The 20,493-nt window shown below is 30.2% G+C and overlaps 1 protein-coding gene across 2 annotated transcripts in view; it reads right to left on the bottom strand.

Annotated features, from left to right (window-relative positions):
- The window catches only part of LOC145319454 (uncharacterized), a 453,173-nt gene that overhangs the window by 283,048 nt on the left and 149,632 nt on the right, over window positions 1-20,493 (bottom strand). The gene's annotated exons all lie outside the window — the stretch shown is intronic.

Here is a 20,493-nt window from a genome sequence, read left to right as displayed (position 1 = left end):
CCAGGACACACTCATTGTTAAGGTTCAGCAGTTACGTCTTTCGGCACACACTACAATAGAGACACAGATCAAGTTACTTTAAAGCAAACGAAAAACTTCGCCACTTATGGACGCAATTGTTCTTGTTTTTATCTGAATTGTAACTAAGGTTGTGAGTTAAAGTTGTGAGAACTGTTACGCTATGTGTCCTGTAGTTTAAGAAAAAGGACTCCACAAAAAGTTCATGTTATCATGTACTTTAAACTTTTATAAAATCATAGAATAAAATGTATAGAGAAATAAATAGGTACTAGAAAATCAATTTTTAACTAATATAACTGCATAGAAAAAGAAATGGTTGAAGTTTTTAAAAAAACGAGCAAAAGTGTGTTTTTTTTCATGTAAATTTTACTCATATAACATCAAAGAATAACATGTCTGCAAATACATCTTATCCTTCTTAAACCTATAAATCTATAGTTTATAAAGACCTTTTAAAATACATGGTATTTTATCTACAAATCATTTTTTCTATGATTTTGTGAACACATACCCACACATAGCATGAAAAGTCTTGAAAAGAATTTCCTCGCGTAAAATCCACATAAAACCAGGTTTTTCACAGATAACTACACGAACTTAATATCAGGGAGAAAAAGATAGTCTTCCATAATTTATTGTGTAGATTCGTCTGAATACTTAAGATAAATTATATGTACATCTCTTCGTTTTGTTATAGTTGTATATTGAATAAATTTTAATGACTACACAATTAAGTGAAATATGCTTTTATATTCCCTAATTTTCTTCATTATTTGTTGAAATGTAAAATACTCAAGATTCAATGATAGTTCAAGTAATGATGTGTTTTTCGTCTATTGTCATATCCCTATATCCCTAAGGGGAGCGTATTGCCCATGCAAGCGAGCAAAAACGTTAATGGGTCGTGTAAGAGAAAATGTCGAAAGCTTCTGGGGCTTTTAAAATAGCGCAGCTACTCTAAGAAAAGTCATTCTTGTATGTTTGTTATCTGTCTTGAATAGGTAGTTTTCCGTTTTCCATTCGGTCAGGTTAGGTTATAATGATAATGATTTCCCCCATAGAGTGAGAGAACCGCAGGTATAGGTCACGAAGGGTTACACAAAGGAAAACAAATCCTCCTATTTTCAATTCACTAAAAAAATGAGAGGCAAGGGGGGCAGTGCTCAACAGGCACTTTAAGGAAATCATCACAACAAAGCTTTGCTACTTCTGATTGTGTTATCCTTGTTTTAACTTTTTTTTTTACCACGGCTAGTGAAAATTCTTGGGAGTTAAAGTGATTTTACATTTTAGTTGATGGAACTATAAAACAGTAAAACTTTGACATACTAAAAACTAAAAGAAGTTTTAATAAAACAAGGATGACCTCAACCATTAAAGCTTAAGCGAAGCTCTGAAACGGTAGGACAAACGAACAATAACACTTGTAGAGTTTAGCTAATCTAACGACATAAATAATTCAAACTATATTTTCCAAATTAAAGCATAATTATTATTAACCCCAGCCTTACAATATGGCAGATATCCTGAATTTAACATCCTAGCCAATAATGCAAGAGAGAATTAAATCATTTAAGCCTTCAAAATGTTGTGTGCGGATTCGAACCATCTACCTCCAAATATATAAGCATGATTTTAATCCCCACGAACTTGATTTCTTTTTTATCTTAAAAACGTCGTTTTACAAATTGTACTTACTTTAGAAAATGTTATAAATGTTGCACATAAAACTGGTATTTAAGCTAGAAATTGCTTAATTTCTGGTCTAAAAAGAACTTAAAAATGGAGCTTTACAATGTGAATGATACACTAAATAGATTAGGGTTAAGAGCATCATTCGCAGGGATCTAAAGGGATAAAACAGTGGCAATAAGTTGATGTACATCTCCAATGATGATACACAAAATTAGCCTTTCTGTAAAGTCAAATTTATGGTTTAAATGGTTGAACAATCAAATTTATGGTTTAAATGGTTGAACAATCAAGTTAATGAACTAATCAATCAAAATTCCATCAAAGTCCCCATAGCTCTTGAACGAATAAGAAGCGTTAATATAAAACTTTGGGGACTAGACTAGTGTAATAAACAGCCCAATGTTCGATTCCTTCCTGATCATTCGAAAACATTTTATTTTATTAAGAAATAATTGTTTTTCCATTGACAAAAACCCTTTGAGAACTAATAAGAAGCTTTAATTTAGATCCTACGATATTTAGTCCTACTATACTAACAATTCTTGAAAAAGATTTTTATATTAAATACTATAATTTTATAATTTTTTACTTTCCTAATAAAAGTGAAAGAAAATCCGCCACAACCCTTGAAAGTATACAGCACATTGTAAAACTATACTTTTAGCGTTTGCAATTATTACCCCAAAAATCAAGAAGTATTTACTCAATGTTAAGAAAATAAACATGTTAATTCAATGTAGTTTATAAAATCACTATTGTTTAGCATGGAGGGTGGGGACATTGGGATGATTATTAAACTAGTCCCCAAAGTTTTATAATAACGTTTTCTTATTCATTGGCTCAACAACTTTGGGGACTCTTACTAAATTTTGATTGGTTGATTCACTCAGTTGTTTCAACCACTAATTGTAATCTACATAAAAGGTAATTCTGTGTATCAGCAATTGGGACTTACATCAATTTATCTGCCATTGTCTTATCCCTTAGATAACTGATTGCTCGGTAGTACACTAATTTTTCAACCTTTAATAGAATAATCTGTAGTAAAACTAATGTATGTTTAAAATGGGGCGAAATATAGAAAATAATTAGAGGCTGTAACATCACGAGTTAGTTTGGTCAGCACAGGGAGCCAGGGATAACAGGGATATGACAAGGAAATATAGAAATAATTAGAGGCTGTAACATCACGAGTTAGTTTGGTCAGCACAGGGAGCCAGGGATAACAGGGATATGACAAGGAAATATAGAAATAATTAGAGGCTGTAACATCACGAGTTATTTTGGTCAGCACAGTTAGCCAGGGATAACAGGGATATGACAAGGAAATATAGAAATAATTAGAGGCTGTAACATCACGAGTTATTTTGGTCAGCACAGGGAGCCAGGGATAACAAGGATATGACAAGGAAATATAGAAATAATTAGAGGCTGTAACATCACGAGTTATTTTGGTCAGCATAGAGAGCCAGGGATAACAGGGATATGACAAGGAAATATAGAAATAATTAGAAGCTGTAACATCACGTGTTAGTTTGGTCAGCATAGGGAGCCAGGGATTTACAGTGATATGACTAGGAAATATAGAAATTAATCTGAGATCTTCAGGGATAAGACATGCGCGATAAACTGATGTTCACCTACAATTACCACCAAGAGAGGATGTTTTTTTTGTGGATTATCCTTTACTCCCTGAAAAACAAACCGTCTTGCAATAGTTTAATAGCTTGCAAAAGCAATGGCAATGAGAAATTAAACCAAAATTTAATGAAATGTTTATATTTATTAAGCTATTAGATTAGGCATTAAGATAAGCTTTTTTTCAATGGAAATATAAATCAATAAAACCATCTATAAAAAAGGCAAAAAAGTTTGAAAATTAAATTCAAATTTGAAATTGATCCTAAAAAGTGTTTTAAGTAAATAATAATACCATTCTTAAACCTAAAGACTTTTTAATATCATTTTAATTCCTGTAAGCTTTTGAGAGAGGTTACATAAATCAAACAAGTTTTTTAAAACATATATTAAGCATTTAAAGACATAATGAAGATAAATTCATTTGACCTCTTTTAAAGGCAGACTCTACAACTTGTTTTTGAACAAAAAATATATTCTCTTAGTTTTTGGGTACTTCTATTAAATATTGATTGGAAACACACTAGAAGTGTTTAAACTCTTCAACCAATAGTTTGAATCGACAAAAATGGTATATTATTTGTTAATTATTATTGGAGATTATTTCGTCTAACATAAATGTTGAATGTCTAAGTTTAAAGGTAAGATTCTCATAACAAATGAACATCTAAATAATGAACTAAATTTGTCCATCTGTTTGCCTGTTTTGAAATCTTTAAAGGCTAGACCATTTACATTATATATGATAATACATACATATATATTATCATTAAACAAATATGGGATAATTTTTAAGAAAATTTTAAAATAAGTAATTTTGCTGCCATTTATAACATAGTTTATACTAGAACAAAAATGTTGTAGGAACTTTGACCAACCATATAATGCTCTTCTAATAATGAAATGATGAGGAACCTTTAATTGTACATACCTTGAACATTTGCGAGTACACAAAGCCCTAGACTTAATGACTCCATTTTTAGGTAAAATTTTGCATTAAGATTTGCGTAAAATTTCTTAGGGCATACTTCGATTTTTTTATTAGGGGGCAACCTTGCAAAGCTTTTTTTTGCTGTTATTATATCAACAAACGACTGCATAAGCATTAATGTCGAAATTAATAATAAAAAAAGTACATCTTGATAAGTCGTCAGTCATGGTCACTTTTTGTGCCAACGAATAAGAGCTTGTATTTATAATTTATAAAACTTTTTGAAGGCCAGTATATTTTACAGTCCATTTTCCCCTCCCTTCCTGCCTTAAATGATAAAAATCGAATGCAGTGAGTCAGAAAATATTTAAAAGGGAATTAATTAAAGGTCCACTGTTACCCCCTGTGCACGCGCCTGCTCAAAACAACAGACGCGCGGCGCGTAACCATTTTTACATGTTCTACAAATCTTAATGTTTTTACAAGGCGCAATAAATCTGGCGTGGCGCGCAAATAGTCCAGATAATAAAACTTTAATGTCTTCTTTGAGGCAGCCCCGCCCTTTTCTCTTCCCACCTCTCCGCCCCTCCATTTGTGCACCCTACCGCCTCTCTTTTTGTTACTCCGCCCTCCCAATTGTTCCCCTCCTCCTACACAATTTACTCTTTTAAGAGTTTACCCTTTAAGTTCACAAGTAAATTATAGAAAGCAAAGATTCTCTACAATTTCACATTCTCAAGATTATAACTTAATTAGTAACTTGACTAAGTAACTTCTCTTAAAATAAGAAAAAGTTGTTGTACATATCTTAATGTAGTTAATTATGCCTATTAAGTTAATCTGTCTTAAAAAAGGTATAACTTACTAATTTAAAAGATAAATTAAAATGTAAAAAATATTGCTCTTATTTAGTCATCCTTGTTTATAAGCCAATTAGATTTTTTTCATTAAAATGATCAAAGCAATTAAAGACTTTTATTTGATATTAAGTTTAAAACATGTTTCTTTTCTCGGTTTTAAGTTTTATTTTTACAATTAAAAATATAATATTTTTGGGTATAATAAAAAAAATAAGACATTATCCATTTAAATAGAATCCATGAATAGGTAATTATGTCTATGTCTATTATATTATTAGCTCCTGGCACCTAGGGGCTTTGTAAGGGGGTAGGGAAAGGTAATTCAGTAAAGATCACACTCCATCAACTTATTTTTAAAAATACGAAGTCCCAAAAAAATACCAAAGGCAGACAATCACTCTAAAATCTCTGTTTAAATAACCCTTTTTAAATTGTTAACATTTTGAGTGCTCGGTGTAGTTTTTTTTAGCTGGGCAATCAAATGCATTTGTTTTGGAATATCTTTAAAGTGTACTTTGCACTCTAAAAAAATCTACTACATTAAAAAAAATATGTTTTAAAACTTTTATAGTGTTTATTAATTCTTTAAAAACATTTGAAACTATACTTTCTTATTTTAAAAATTAATATAAGTTACTTTTATACTTGTAGCTTGTGTCTAAAAAGACCACTAAAACAGCTCTGTACATAATCAAAGAAGTTTCTTATTAGTCTCTTAATTAAAATTCGTTTAATCTGCTTAAGAGTGTCGTATGCATAACATATTGAAGTATTATTATAAAAATTTATCTAGAATACTTGTAAAATATAGGTTGAAATACCAACATACCTCATTATTAACTTAAATATATATAAATCTATAATTACGATGAATCTTAAGGGATACGACATTTTACGATAAAGTGATGTACATCACCAATGATTGGAAACAAAAAACAACCAATCAAGAATCATTGAACGCTTTCTTAATAGCATATAATATTTATAAAAAATTGTCTAATAATGCATTTTGGGTTAAGGGGGGACCAAGAGAGATCGTAATTGGGTTTCAGCTATTCTAATAATTGCAACCCTGGCAAAATTTTGTATGCAGAGTGCAGACTATTTAGGACAGTTTATTGTTTTATTACCTGGCTATAAGAAAGTACCTAAGCAAGACGTTTACTTAAAAACAAAAAAAAATCTTATGAAAAAGCAATCATGTATTATTTCCTTTATTTAAAGCTAAATATATTGGAAAATTCTTCTTCAAAGATCATGTACTTTTCAGGGAAGTTTCATAATTTTCTTGGGATGTTTTAAGGTTAATTTCTTTACCTACCCCGCCTTGCCACATATATTAGGGGTGAAGCAACTCCTAATATCATAGATATACATATTTTGGGGAAAAAAAGATTAATCAAATCGTCACTGTGAGTTTCTTAAGTCCAAATGCAAAACTGTTGCTATTTTTTCCTTTTAAAAACAAATCTGCTAAATCTTAAAAACAGTTTCTATATTACCATATGTACTCTTATTCTATCCTTTATTAATTTTTTTCTTTGTTGTTTTGTTTTAGAGAAAATTTTAAATAAACCAACTTACCTAAAAAAGAAATTTAATATTAATAATTAAAGTATATATAAGTCAGGTAGGGAGGGGACATTGGACAATGCATTATACTGGTACCCAAAGTTTCAAAATATTTGCTTTTATTTTGTTGCAAATTTTTGAAGATATGCTTCATTAATCTACAACCAATTCTAAATACACCAAAAGCAGATTTTCACTTTAAAAAATTGGGGATTTTTAATTTGTTGCCCATTGTCCTATTTAATATTTATGTTATATTTGATTAAAGTTATCATTCTTACATTTTATACCTTTTTTGACAGTCAGACTGACAGACAGACAAACATCAACATATCATGTTACTTTTCTAGATAAGATAGAAAGATAATTTTCTCCTGTCTTTTTTTCCTCCATCAAAAATGTTGTAAATGTAGAGCTTTCTCAACCAATATACCCCACAAAATCAGCGCAAAAACGTTGCTCTACACCGGCCTAACCCACCTTTTTGTGACCTCAAAAATTCCTCAGTTTTTGAATTTGAAATGAGCATCTTTTTGAGCTTTTCCCTGTATTTCTTCTTCCTCATTAGATACATTAGTAAGATACACAAATGAATTGTTCATTACTACTGAATAAAGTGGTTTAGGTTAACTAATTATCGAAATGTCTTGAAAAGAAATTATTATGTCAAATCAGATATCGTAGTGATAGGTGATAGGACAATGGACTTTAAAATTTTACGAAGAAAATTAATTTTTGGAAAAGTTTGGATAATGCCGGTTTTTCATCACAGCAAAGTCCTCAAAGTTTTTAAGCATTCTAATTAGAGAACGTGACTATTTAAATTTACGGGCAAATGTCCCTTTCCTGCATAATGTCGGACACATTGACACAAAAAAAGACATTTTATAAAAATATCTTTACCACTTTGATCTAATTCGTTTGTGGATCTAACTGTTATAGCTATGTGTTGGTCTTTAAGAATTATGTAAAAAAGTTTGACAGGTCATCATATTGGGTCCAGGGATAAGGGATTGGTGATATAATTGTTCTATAGGTTAAAACCTTCCCAAAATTCATTATTTATACTTTTGATTTTAAGTACTATGGATCTAAAGGGATGATACAATTTACGATAAATTAAAGTAGTAAATTTGAGATGGTTATTACCTATTCCTTATCCCTGACAAAAAAAAGTTTAGTTTAAAAAGAAACTCAAATATTTAAAGGATCCACCTTGTATATATAATATTCTTTTTCTTTTTTTCTACAGGGATAAATAAATAAGTAAGTCTTTGTTAACTAATAAGCTTTTATTTTATAAACATAATTAAGACTGTAGTCATATCGTTCATAATTAGAGTAACGTTATGTGGTATTGAATGAGGAAATTGGTCCTTATTTCAATTTTAATATGGGACAAATTACTGCTATGTCGATGATATGTCAGTTATTGCTACTTGTATTATAATAATTTTTCAAAGTTTATACAGGTTTCTTATGCATTTTAATGTATTCAGGGATCTTAAGAGATAAGACAATGGACAATAAATTGATGTACTTCCTGAATGATGAAATCACAATTATACATTCTGTAAATAAAAAAAACATAGACACTACTAGTTTCATCCAATCCTTTTAGATTTTAATAAAATTAACCAAAGTTTTTCAGTTTTTTAAAAACTTAAGTACTATTTTAATATAGTATAACATTTTATTCAATTTAGCATTTCCTTTAACTTGGAAAGTTTTGGGTTTATGTAAAATTTTTTTCCCCAAAGAAGAATATATAATCATTGTAAAGTGAGGTAGACTACACCCTCACATAATTGACTCAATTAGAGTAATCATAACAGGATTTATACTAGTAAAAACTCTAATATTTCTTTCAGAAGAACTTTTGCCTCACTAAAATAAGTTTGCCTTACTAAAATCAGTGTAGCTCGCTAAAAATTTAGAGGGGATAATTTTGCATCACTCAAATATTAGTGAGGCAAACTGATTTTAGTGAGGCAAAAGTTTTTTAAAGAATTCACCTCTGTATTGTTTTCTCATTCGCTGGCTAAAAACTTGGGTACCTTATCAAATCTTGATTGGGTGGTAGAAACTAGCAGTGTCCAAACTATTCTACATATAGTTAATTATGGAATTGTGGGAATACAAGAATTTATGCCAAATGCCTAATTCATCTATACTATAATACCCTCTAAACAAAAAACCTGAAACCTTCCCAAGATCTTATAAAGTTTACTTTAATTATACATTCACTCAATTATACATTCAACTACTCTAGTAATAGCTCTAATACCATACATATATTACTTTTAGGTATATTTTGAGATGTTTTTATTTATGACGTATATCACACAATTTTAAAATTACTGGCCCTACACGTATAGTAATAATAATGTGGTCGGCCTTCACTTCCGCATAGTATCACATTTACAATAGCAAAACGAAAACATATAATCAAGAATTAATTTTTCAGTATTGCTTCGAAACCGATTTTTTTCCGCTGGTTTAAAACCTGCATTCAGGCATACTAAAAAACATGTAAAGAATCATATTACGAACAATAGTTATCAAATAGTACAATAACAATCATACAATTGATACCAGTTTTGTTAGCCCGGGCCTTCGAAGGTTTTAATCTTATTACTTTTGATTTTAATATCCGATGAAATCTGTCTATAATACGATGCTGTGTGTTGCAATAATTTGTGGATATATAATATTTTTTACGGAAGTTAATGCACACAAAATAATAATGTATACTTTCTAGCTACATTAAATTGCTTTTTAGAAGCGTAGCTATGTTATACAATATAGTTTGTCTGTACGTCATTGGAGAGAGTTAACAACCGTCTCCAATTTTGAATCTATTTGATTGATTGGGTATAGTCCTATTTAAAAATTTACTTAATTATCCTCCAATTATGTCAAACAATGTGTTTTTTTGACAACGCCTTGTGAAATTTATCATGTCCAAACTAATTAATCCTTTTTTTTTATCTATTAATTACTATAGACTTGAAACATTACAAAATTATAAGATAAAAAATAACAGATACAATTCCTTATCATTTCAAAAATTCTAAAATTTAAAGGAATTTTTTGTAAATGTATTTCATTCCATCAAAAATTTGTTCCAACTATATATATCTGTACTGTTTATAGGGATTAGAGATAAGTATCCTATAATACATTTATAATTTACTGTTTTATATATAAAGGTGTAAAATTTCTTATTTGTCCATTAATATCTCGCCAATCACTTAACATATTGACTATTGCTAATTTTGGGGACGCTTCATATAGGTCCCAGGATGATTTTAATCTTTTTATTGCCCTCCTCCTTCCCCTTGATGCTAAAGATAGTAGTAATAAAATCATCTTTAGATTTATATACCAAATTATATAACACACAGATTGGGAGAAGACATTGTTTTATCCCATAAAATACCTTGTAATATATTAGGCATTTATTAAATGCCATTAACTAAATCATTTAAATTTTTGATAACATGTTTAATTTCTTTTTGGAAAACATTTACTTTTTGAATCTACAAATCCGTAAAGTTGTAGTACAGTGCGGATACCGCCATATATCGCTTTTGATAAAAGAAGGCGAGACTAAATTATAAATAGTCAGTATTCAATATAAAAATTCGGGTATAGTCCTTTTCACGACATCCCTCCATAAGGAGCGATTAGTCTTATTTTTAAAATGGCTTTTTATAGGTTATTTTAGGTTAGGTTAGGTTATATTGTGTTAGGTGATTGCCCCACAGGGTTAGGTAATTGGCCCCGCAGGGTTAGAGCCCCCCGCAGGGGCTAGAAATAGGAGAAAAGCTACTGTGAAAAATACGAAGAATCGCTCCTTATGGAGGGATGTCGTGAAAAGGACTATACCCAAAAATTCTACTACGTTAACTCATCTTTTTTTCTCAAATCCCAGAATAATACAAAAAGAAAATATTTACTTTATAATTTCAAGATATGTACCCTACATCTTTTGATTTATATCTACAACATAGAATTCATTAAAAAAGGTCAAAACTAACATAATATCAACTCTCTGTATACTAATAATAGTGTTAATGTCGACTATGGGTTATAGAATAAAAGTAATAACGACTGACATATTATAGACTACATACTATTTTTGATATAATACATCATAAAAGTTTGACTGAGAGGGTATTTACTAAAAGGGGTAATGACTGACATTGGACGAGCTAGTTTACCTGATATTCATGTTAACATTAAAACCAATAATAAGTATAACAATTAATGTTTAACTGTTATTCTAAAATATAGTTTTTTCCCCCTTAATTTAATGTTTTTGATAGAAAACTTATTTTGTTTTGTTACACAAAAGATAAAGTATGGATATTCTTACTAAAAAATAAATCTTTTACATATAAGCTGGAGTATAGAAGTTCCTTTTAAATGGGATGGAAATCTCCTTGTCTGAGATATACCTAAGCAATAGCCTTTACCAAAATTATAAAAACTTTGTTTTAGATTTTGAAACACCGCTATTAGTATATAGGGCACCAATTAAAAAATATTCAATAAAAAGTTTTAGAACAAACGAATACGATAACATAAACAAACTATGGTACCAGCATAATGTATAGTCAAATGTCTCTTCCCCCCTTCCATGGATTTAGAAGGAAAATTAATGTTAATTTAAACCAATTTTTTATCCAGTCTAGCTTACATATGCTTTATAATATGAAAGTAGACAAGAACACGCAATCTACAAGACGTATTGGGCCAGAACAGTTTTTTTTGAGGAGCCTAGCTGCTCAATAAATCAATTTTATCTGTTTGTGTCTATCTTCCTAATTAACTATTCCTGTCTATATATGTTAAAAACACAATTTCAAGGCTTTATGCTAACCTTTTTTTGTATTTTTATGTTATTGCTGCGCTACTTTTAAGCTGTTGTCATCCTTGTATCCAAGATATATTGAGTATTACCCCCACCACTTCCTTAAATTGGATATAAAGCAAGCATGAAATTTCCTACATTTTTATACAGGCACCAACCACTGACCGACTGGTGTAACGTTTAAACAGACGTGCAGATCAGCAAAAGTACATCAAATCAGGGATCTTAAGGAATAGGACAGCAGACAATTATTTGATGTTCATTCCCAATGATTATAAACTAAATTAGAGTTTTGAAACTACATGTTTGAAATCAACAAAGCACAACTTATAAATGTACCCAAAATATAACTTGGGGGATGGTAAAGATAAGATTCCTAAAACACTTACTATCATATAGTTTGTCTATTAGTGCTTTTATATGCATATATCAATTTTACCTGTTTAGGGCTAATGCATTTCCTCATACTTCATACTTCTGACACAGTAGCAAAAGGTTAACTTTTTTTAATGTCTTTAATTTTCGGTATTTTTTACCTTATGAAAATTTGAGTTATGTTAAATGGAAAGTTGTAAAGCCTTATAAATCTCTTCACCACTACCAGGGATAAAGGGATAATCACGGTTTAATTAATCCAAAATCCTTCTTACCCCAAAGTTGAAAAGCTCCAAATAAGAGAATTTCACACCTAATAATTTTGCGATTGTGTTATCCCTAAGTCCCTGGTCAATATTGATTGGATTTGGAAAAATTATTGCTCATAGAACACTGTGCTATAGCCTTTTTTTGGTGGATAAGATTAATTTTCAATATTTATACATTTTATACAGTATACTTAAATTAACTAGGATAACAAGGTCCATATGTAGTCAAAAATGCTAACAATACGTTTTCATACCAAACAGTATACAGTGTATTTTATACAGAGAAAATAGTGACAATTTCTAAGAAACAAATATTTGGAATTGAAATAGTATAATTGATGCACTACATATTCATAATTGATATTCGGACATTGCTGAACCTGGACGCAAAAACATAACTTAGTCGAAAAGTAGCTTCAGTACAAAAGTATAAACTGAACACATTTTGATTCAATATTTTCCTCCAAAAGAAATGTTGCTTTTTAGCCTTGATTATTATAGATATAAAATTGTTATATCGAAAGGCGGGGCTTATTTTTATTTTAATTTCTTTTTTGATCAACATATTTTGATATATTGATTTTTTTTCAAATAGGTTGCTTCGCCCCTAGAAAGAAACCTTACTACTTTATATTATACAAGTGGCTACACATCCAATTACTATTAACAAAATTACCCCTGCTGTATTTTATTTGTAGAAACCTACTCAAGACAAAATTTACTCAAAGTTTTGAGATTGTCCTTAAAAAACCTTATGGACCAGTAAAATGTAAAATCATTTATTGATAAATATAAATGAAAGTTTTTACAATCTTCTTTTTGAAAAAGGAATTTGGTTATCAGTTATTTGCTGCCCTACTTAAGGATATAATTGTCCTTGTTTATTTACAAAAGGAAGGGAAAAACAAACAATAACGCTACTATCCTAACTTGCTTAAAAATGAGTAAAACAAATAAAAAAGTCTATAAAAATAATATGTTATGTAAACACTGAAGAAAACATATAAAACAATGTAACATATTAAAGTTTTTTTTAGGGAAGGTCTATAAAAAAAGTTGTATTAAAAGGGGAAGAAATGCGTTGTAGGGTAGATTTATAAGTGTTCTTGCAACACAGCCAAAAATTAAATTATAACATTATTTTTTGCCAAAATCTTTTAGCACAGTCGAAAATAAATGCTACTTATGATGTTAAAATAATATTATTTTGTTATATTCAGTGATTTATTGACAAAAATTGCCTGAAATATTTTTTGCTACAAATAAATATGATTGTTCGAGTTAGGATTTATTTTTGGATATCATAATAGTTATTTATCGCATCGTATTATAGACAGCTTTCCGCAAGCTAACAAAACTGGTATTAATCTAATGATTTGTATTTAAATATGCGTGGAAAATTGTCTGTAATTCGATGCTATACATGATTTTTCAGTATGGCCAAGAAATGGTTATAATCCAGTGGATGCTAATCGGTTTCAAAGCTATGGTAGAATATTAGTTATTTTCATTTAATTCTACTTTTGATTAATTTTTTAGCACTTGATACTTTTTTTTATAAACACTAGAATTTATCTAGCAAGGGTCTAAAAGCCACAGGTTTTATTGTCTAAAATGTTAAAAACATGACAATCAAACTTTTCTAACAGTGTACTATCACTGCCGCATATTTTTGTCAATAAATTTCTGAATAATTTCAAATTAATACAACAGCACACACTTAAATACTTATAAGTAAAGCTACATTGTTTGTCTTTACGTCTAACCGTAATGATATGGGGGCAAATATGACTTTCTCGGCTGCTATTTAAGAACGACTGCTGAGTTTCTTTTTTAGCGAGTATACCCCTTACCAATCATACTTACTTGTGAAGTAAGTCTTTCGGTAATGTTAAAAAAGACGTGTCTTTATTGGCATTTAAAGGTTTCGAGATTTTCTATTTTCTATATCTTTTATCTTCTTTCTTATGATCACGAAACATCTGCTATTTAACTCACTTTGTCCGTTCATCCATCCATGAATTTATTGTGCTCTTCAACTTGTGGATGTTGTCATCATTGTATCTTATTTGTTATTCTGTATATTTTCGAGTAAAAAAAATAGTTAATGTGATTATATGCGGAAATTATTGCACAACAAATTTTCCAACGCCGGCGAAATGGGGGGAGAAAGGTGAAAATTAAAATTCACACTTTCTGGAAAATTTTATTAATTTTGGTTTTGTTTGCGGTGTTTTAAATGTGTTTTTAGAAGGTACAGCTAAATCTTTAAGCTTAAGTAACGTTTAATTTCTTCATTTTCGGGAAGCTTTATAGGATCGCGGAATGGTTTTAGGCCATTTTCACCCCTTTTCTTATCTTTTTAAATACAGAGCACCTGAATGAAAAAAAGGAGTATTTAGATAGACAATATAGTAGAGAATAGCCTGTAGGTACTTTTCATATCCTAAAATAAATCAATTTTAGAAAAAAAGGAATTTTGAAAACAAATATTGGGAAAGAAAACTGTATAATTTTCCCATTTTAACGTAACAATGAAAAATGAAGAACAATTTCCAGATACCTGATTAAACCTAGAAAATACACGAGACAATAATTTTATAAAAATATAAATTGAATAACATTTAACTTATTTTGGGAATGGATATAGGATATATGTGGATATATTGACAGAGGAAAATTTGTCGCCAATTTAGCTTGCTGATTTGGAACTCATTAATTGGTCAGTTCCTTAATCCAGTAGTAGGGGAGGGGATGGGGTAAAGGGAGTGGATAGGATTTTCGTTATTTTAGCCAGCTACGAGCATCACTTTATCAAAGTACGTAAATATCTGGAGCAACATCCAAGTAATATTATATCGATTGTTTTGGGGGATGGGAAGAATAAATAAATAATTTTGGGACGTCGCTTTTTTCACACTTTCTCTATTAAATGATCGGCAAATTCAGTGTTGATATGTGTACTTCCCGTAATTTAATGATAACATATCCTTATTTAAAGAAACCAGATGCATGTTATCTGTGTGTAGCTTAAAATATCGCTAACCATTGGACCAATACGGTTCTCAGTGCAGCTTCGGATAGGTCTTTGAACTCTGGGGGTTTATTAACAAAGTTTGATAATTGATGGGGGTGGGGGGGGGGGGGGGGGTACATAAATTTATCTTCTATTGTCTTATATATCATAGTTAAAGATTTATTAACAATACCTGCTAAAAATTGAAGTATTTATCTCAACGGGATTAAAATTAACAATTGACAATTACGTTAAAATTAAAACTGTAAAATCTATCTTGCTTTTCATATTCAACGTTGGCAGCTTGCTACGATATTAAAAATATATATACCACTGTATAAATGCCCAAAATTATTTTAAACAGTCTATTAACTTTCTTTGGGGTTTTTGTGGCTTGTGTTTAAAAGAACCTCAAAATTTTTCGAATAATAATAGGTACGTATGAAAATTGGGAAATTTATTAAGGTAAACCATTGTTTTTTGTAGCACATCAACCCTATAACCAAGGTAAGTCCGTACGTAAGTTCCTACTTTTATAAACATTGTTTGAAATATTTAACCCCAATCAATAAAGAAACAATGTATAATGAGATATTTTGTGATTTATTAGCAGAATAAGTCTGATAATTGAAAAGTGAATTATTTTAAAACGATAATCTAAATCAGCACTCAAATTATGAGCGTGAGAGAGAGGAAAGAGACATTGAAGTCATTTGAAGAGAAGCAATGCTAGAAAAATTATGAAAGAAAAATTTTCGAAGATGATTAAAGTCCCTTAACAGATTATGACGTCATACGATAAAATAACCAATGAGAGGCCTGCATAAATTTTACCATCGGTCAATTACAGTGTATACTGGCCTCTCATTAGCTATTCTATCCTATTACGTCATAATCTGTTGAGGGACTTTAATCATCTTCAAAATTTTCACCACTGCTAAATGAAAATATCTGCAGCGGTTTCCAAGTGGATAATTTAAGTAAATATTGGGTTACTTATTCTGACCCCCATACATTGCATTCACACACACAGAGGTCATGTCAACAGTGGTTAAGGGAACTGTATTTAAAATGTACTCTTTTAGTACACAGTGTCTCATTCGTTGGCTTAAATAATTTTTGTTTTTTAATTTATCTTGATTGGTTGATTTAAACTAGCAGTGTCCAAACTTTTCAAGCAATAAATTTGATCTATCGTAGGGGTGATTATTTGTCATCGTTGGGGATATACATCAAGTTATCGGCCATTGCCATATTCATTAAGATGCCTGGTAAGAAAAAATAATTCTAAATCTAATATTTGTTTAAAAATTCTAAATAGTATTTGAATTACTTAAAGAACTTATTCTAAGAAGTTTTTTTTAAAATTAACTTATTCCTTTAACTTTACCAAAGGCATAAAAATACTAAATAGGTCGTATAATATGGAATGCTTTGTTTTTTTTCTTTTTAAAGATGCCTATAAGTGAAAAGAAAAAATGCTTACATACATATTTGCCTAAAGATCGATAATTTTAGTAGCGAAGCTACTCTATAACTTCGACCTTGTGTAAAACCGTCAAAACATCAGTATAACTTAATTTCACTGTGATTTTTTACTTTAAACTATACTATTTTTACATAGAGAAATTGTTGGCTTTTTTTGCTGGGCTATTTATGGACATAAATATCTTTGTTTTATTCATAGTATATATTGATTTAACGCCTGTTTGATAATTAGATCTATTATTAATTTAAATTAGTTTTATTGTTGTCTAATATTTGATGTTGCTCAAGGCCTAAAAAATCTTCTAAAATTTTGACGCTTCTAGGTATTGAAGATTTTTAAAAGCGAAGCTTCTCTACATTTTGGCTGTGTTCGTCCGTACGTCCATCACAGATAGTACTGATCGTAATTGTTGTCTCTTTTTGAAACATTGAAAAATCTTTTGTAATTATCCAAAAGCTATTAGATTTTTAAAACGCGTTGATTAAATACATATTTTAACCTTTGATTAATTTGAGATAATAGTTCCTAGCTTGATTAGATACATGTGTCATTTAATTTAGAGTGCTGCTTATTCATAGTTATTCTTGTCCGATTATCAAACTGACTGATTTGTTGAGCTTTGCTTTGTTATGGATTTTGCCATCTTTGTTAATAATTTGTATTTGATAATTGGACCTTTCTTTCGCATGATTATAATATCATGAAAATATCAAATTTGACCACTTTTATGACATCCAACCTCTCCTATACCCTGTCAAACTTTTGTTGCTGTTATTTTATCAACATATTACAGGATCAAAGTCGGTAATATGCCAGTCCCTTTTTTATTCAATACCTTGTTAATAGTCAATAACAAAATTTGGTAGCTCGACAATAAATCAGCTATGATCATTTTATTCCATGCCAAAAAGTCAGCAAAATGCATAATTTTTGACAGGGTAGGTTTGGTCAGATTTCAAAATTAACCCGAACAAAGGAGTTTTTAGACACAACCCAAATTTTTTTTGTCTAGTTTGGAGATTTTTAAAAGGAATTGCCAACCGCAGATATTTTTTCAATTTCAAGAAACTTTGTTTTTGTAATGTTTCTTAGTATCTCGTTTTCAAAGCCATTACCTATGGTTTATTAATAATTATCATAAAATATTATTAAAAACATGTTTCATCATAGGTTCAATTTAAATGCTAGTTAAGGCTACTAAAACAATGGCTACATAACAGCTACTTATAATAGCCAGTGTCGGCAGAAAATTAGCCAATTGTAACAGCTGTAGCGAATAAATGCTGGTTGCGGCTGGCCGATACTTTTTGGTGGACGTGATTTTTGGGCCAAGTGCAATAAACATGGTTTTCCAAAAATGGGGTTGCCAAATTTTTAAAAATTACATAAACCTGAATTATATTACTTGCAACTTCAACGACGATTGAAGAAATCATTCGACTAAAGGATATATTTTAAAAGTGGTCATGGCTAACGCATTAACGACATGGCAACCGTGTTTGTGTGTGTAAGCTTTGGCATAACATGAAAAAAAATGTGGATCATTTGAGTGGTATATAATTTTCATAATTGTGGATCTGGACTCACAAAAAGGTGGCCATACAATGATGTTAAAATTTTCCACAGAATGGGTAATTTTGTGTATAATCAAGTGGAATGTACATCAATTTATCGGCCATTGTCTAAGAAGTAAAACAATATTGAGAATTGTATTTAGATAGAATTAAAAAGCGAAACCATTATTCAAGAATAAATTTTTGTTACAATAAAGAAACATTTTAAAGCTCTCTTTAGCTATGTTACAAGTTACATGTGTGTGTGTTTAAAATACCCCCTTCAGAGTACAACCTTCCCCCCCAAAAAACACCCTTTATTTATCCCAGGGATCTAAAGGGATAAGATAGTTGCCGATAAAATAATTTACATCACCAATGATTATACACCAAATTACTCATTCTTTCAATTATAATTAGTGGTTGAAACGTTTGGACACTTAACTGAGTCCCCAATGTTTTTAATTCAACGAATAAGAAACAATATTATAAACTTTGGGGACTAATGTAATGTAATGAACAGCCCAATGTCCCCTCCCTCCCTGTAGTTATCCCCTAAACTACAACCCTTGTGTATAAGAATAGAAATAGAAGAATAGAAGCATATTCTGAACCCTTTTTTCGTCAAATCTAAGAAGGAACATTTCTAGCAGACAAAAGTATTGTTTACTTTCGACTCAAGCTGATGTGGATTCTTAAAAAATTATAGGCTCACTACTCGATAGTGAGGCAAAATTATTTTTGTGAAAAATCATCCAAAAGCACATAAAAAATCTACAAAAATTAAACAAAATCATATGTTAATAACCCTTTTAGGATTTTATTTAATTTTGTAAATTTTTTTATTCGATTTTGGAGGATTTTTCACAAAAATAATTTTGCCTCACCAGCGAGTAGCCAGCCTAACCTTTTTTTTTAAGAATCCACCTCGTTTCGAAGCTTTCAAATTTAAACGAAATTTTTGGACAATTAATTCTGATTCCGCAAAGCTTTCTACTAAGAAAATATACTGTTTACAGCTGACTTTTATCTATGTATGAAATGAAAAAAAACATGCATTCTTAACAAGATGTGTACAAAATTTCAACCAATGAAATTAAATGTATGTACCGATGCGATTCTCCTATTGGCTCAATCAGACATTCCCTCTCTTTCTTAGTACCTTTATTTGTATAAGTAAACATTATCCTTATTATCAGAAATCAGGGCCCAACATTAGACGATTTAAATAGACTTGAACTGTAATATATTTACATTAAAATTTTTTGATTTATTCTCCCCAAAATTTGTTTGCTACAAGGATCTTTAGAGATAAGAGCTTGAATAAGCTTTTTTGTCTGTAGCGAAAAATCTCGCTGACAGTTGAACCAATATTGTCCTCCTTTACTGTGAAACTTCTTATAGGTCCTGGGTGGTTTTAGTCTATCTTTTTTTTACAAAAAAAAGCCTGGGTATGGTTTTAAGGTATTTATCTTCCATTCCATATCCCTTTGAATATGAAGCCCCTAGATTCTAGGGGCGCAGTAGCTAGTGATTGATAAATTGATAAACACTCTCAATAATGGATAAGCATAATAACCCTTTATGTTTTAACTAATTATATTGGTTAAATTTTGGACACTACTTGTTTCGAGAAATTACAGAATGAAAATACCCAAAGTTTTTGGAGCAACGAACAAATCAATGTGGTTATAAATATTTGGGTACCGGTATATTTTGCAGTACCCTCTCTCTGAAGAATCATGAATTTGCAAAATTCTTTGCAAAATTAAAATGAGTTTTAATTATAGAGTAGCAGTGCTTGTTTAAAGTATTGCAAATAAGTGCGAATTTGTTTGTCCAAAGCCAGCTTGCAAAAATTTCACAATAATAAACCTTAGCAAATATGTGAGAAACAAATAAAAGTTGCGGGTGTGCTATCACATTCGCTTAGTGATTCATAATCGCAAAAAGAAGCAAAGAAAAGAGATAGTTTGTACTGTTGTAATAATCTGAAAATTTGATAATGTAAAATGTAGAATATATGTGGAAATTATGACAGGGAAAAATTATCATTAATTCAGTTTGCTAATATGGAACTCATTTATTGGTCAGTCTGTTCATCCATTTGTAGGGGAGGGAATGGGGTAAGGAGGCCGATGGGGTAAGGAGGCCGATGGGGCAAATCGTTATTTTAGCCAGCTGCGAGTATTTCT

Source organism: Acartia tonsa, chromosome 1, assembly GCF_053477335.1.
Source record: "Acartia tonsa isolate MP-2025a chromosome 1, ASM5347733v1, whole genome shotgun sequence".
In the NCBI taxonomy this organism is placed as follows: domain Eukaryota; kingdom Metazoa; phylum Arthropoda; class Copepoda; order Calanoida; family Acartiidae; genus Acartia; species Acartia tonsa.
Note: the sequence above shows the minus strand (reverse complement) of the source record. Positions and strands in the feature narration are given on the sequence as shown.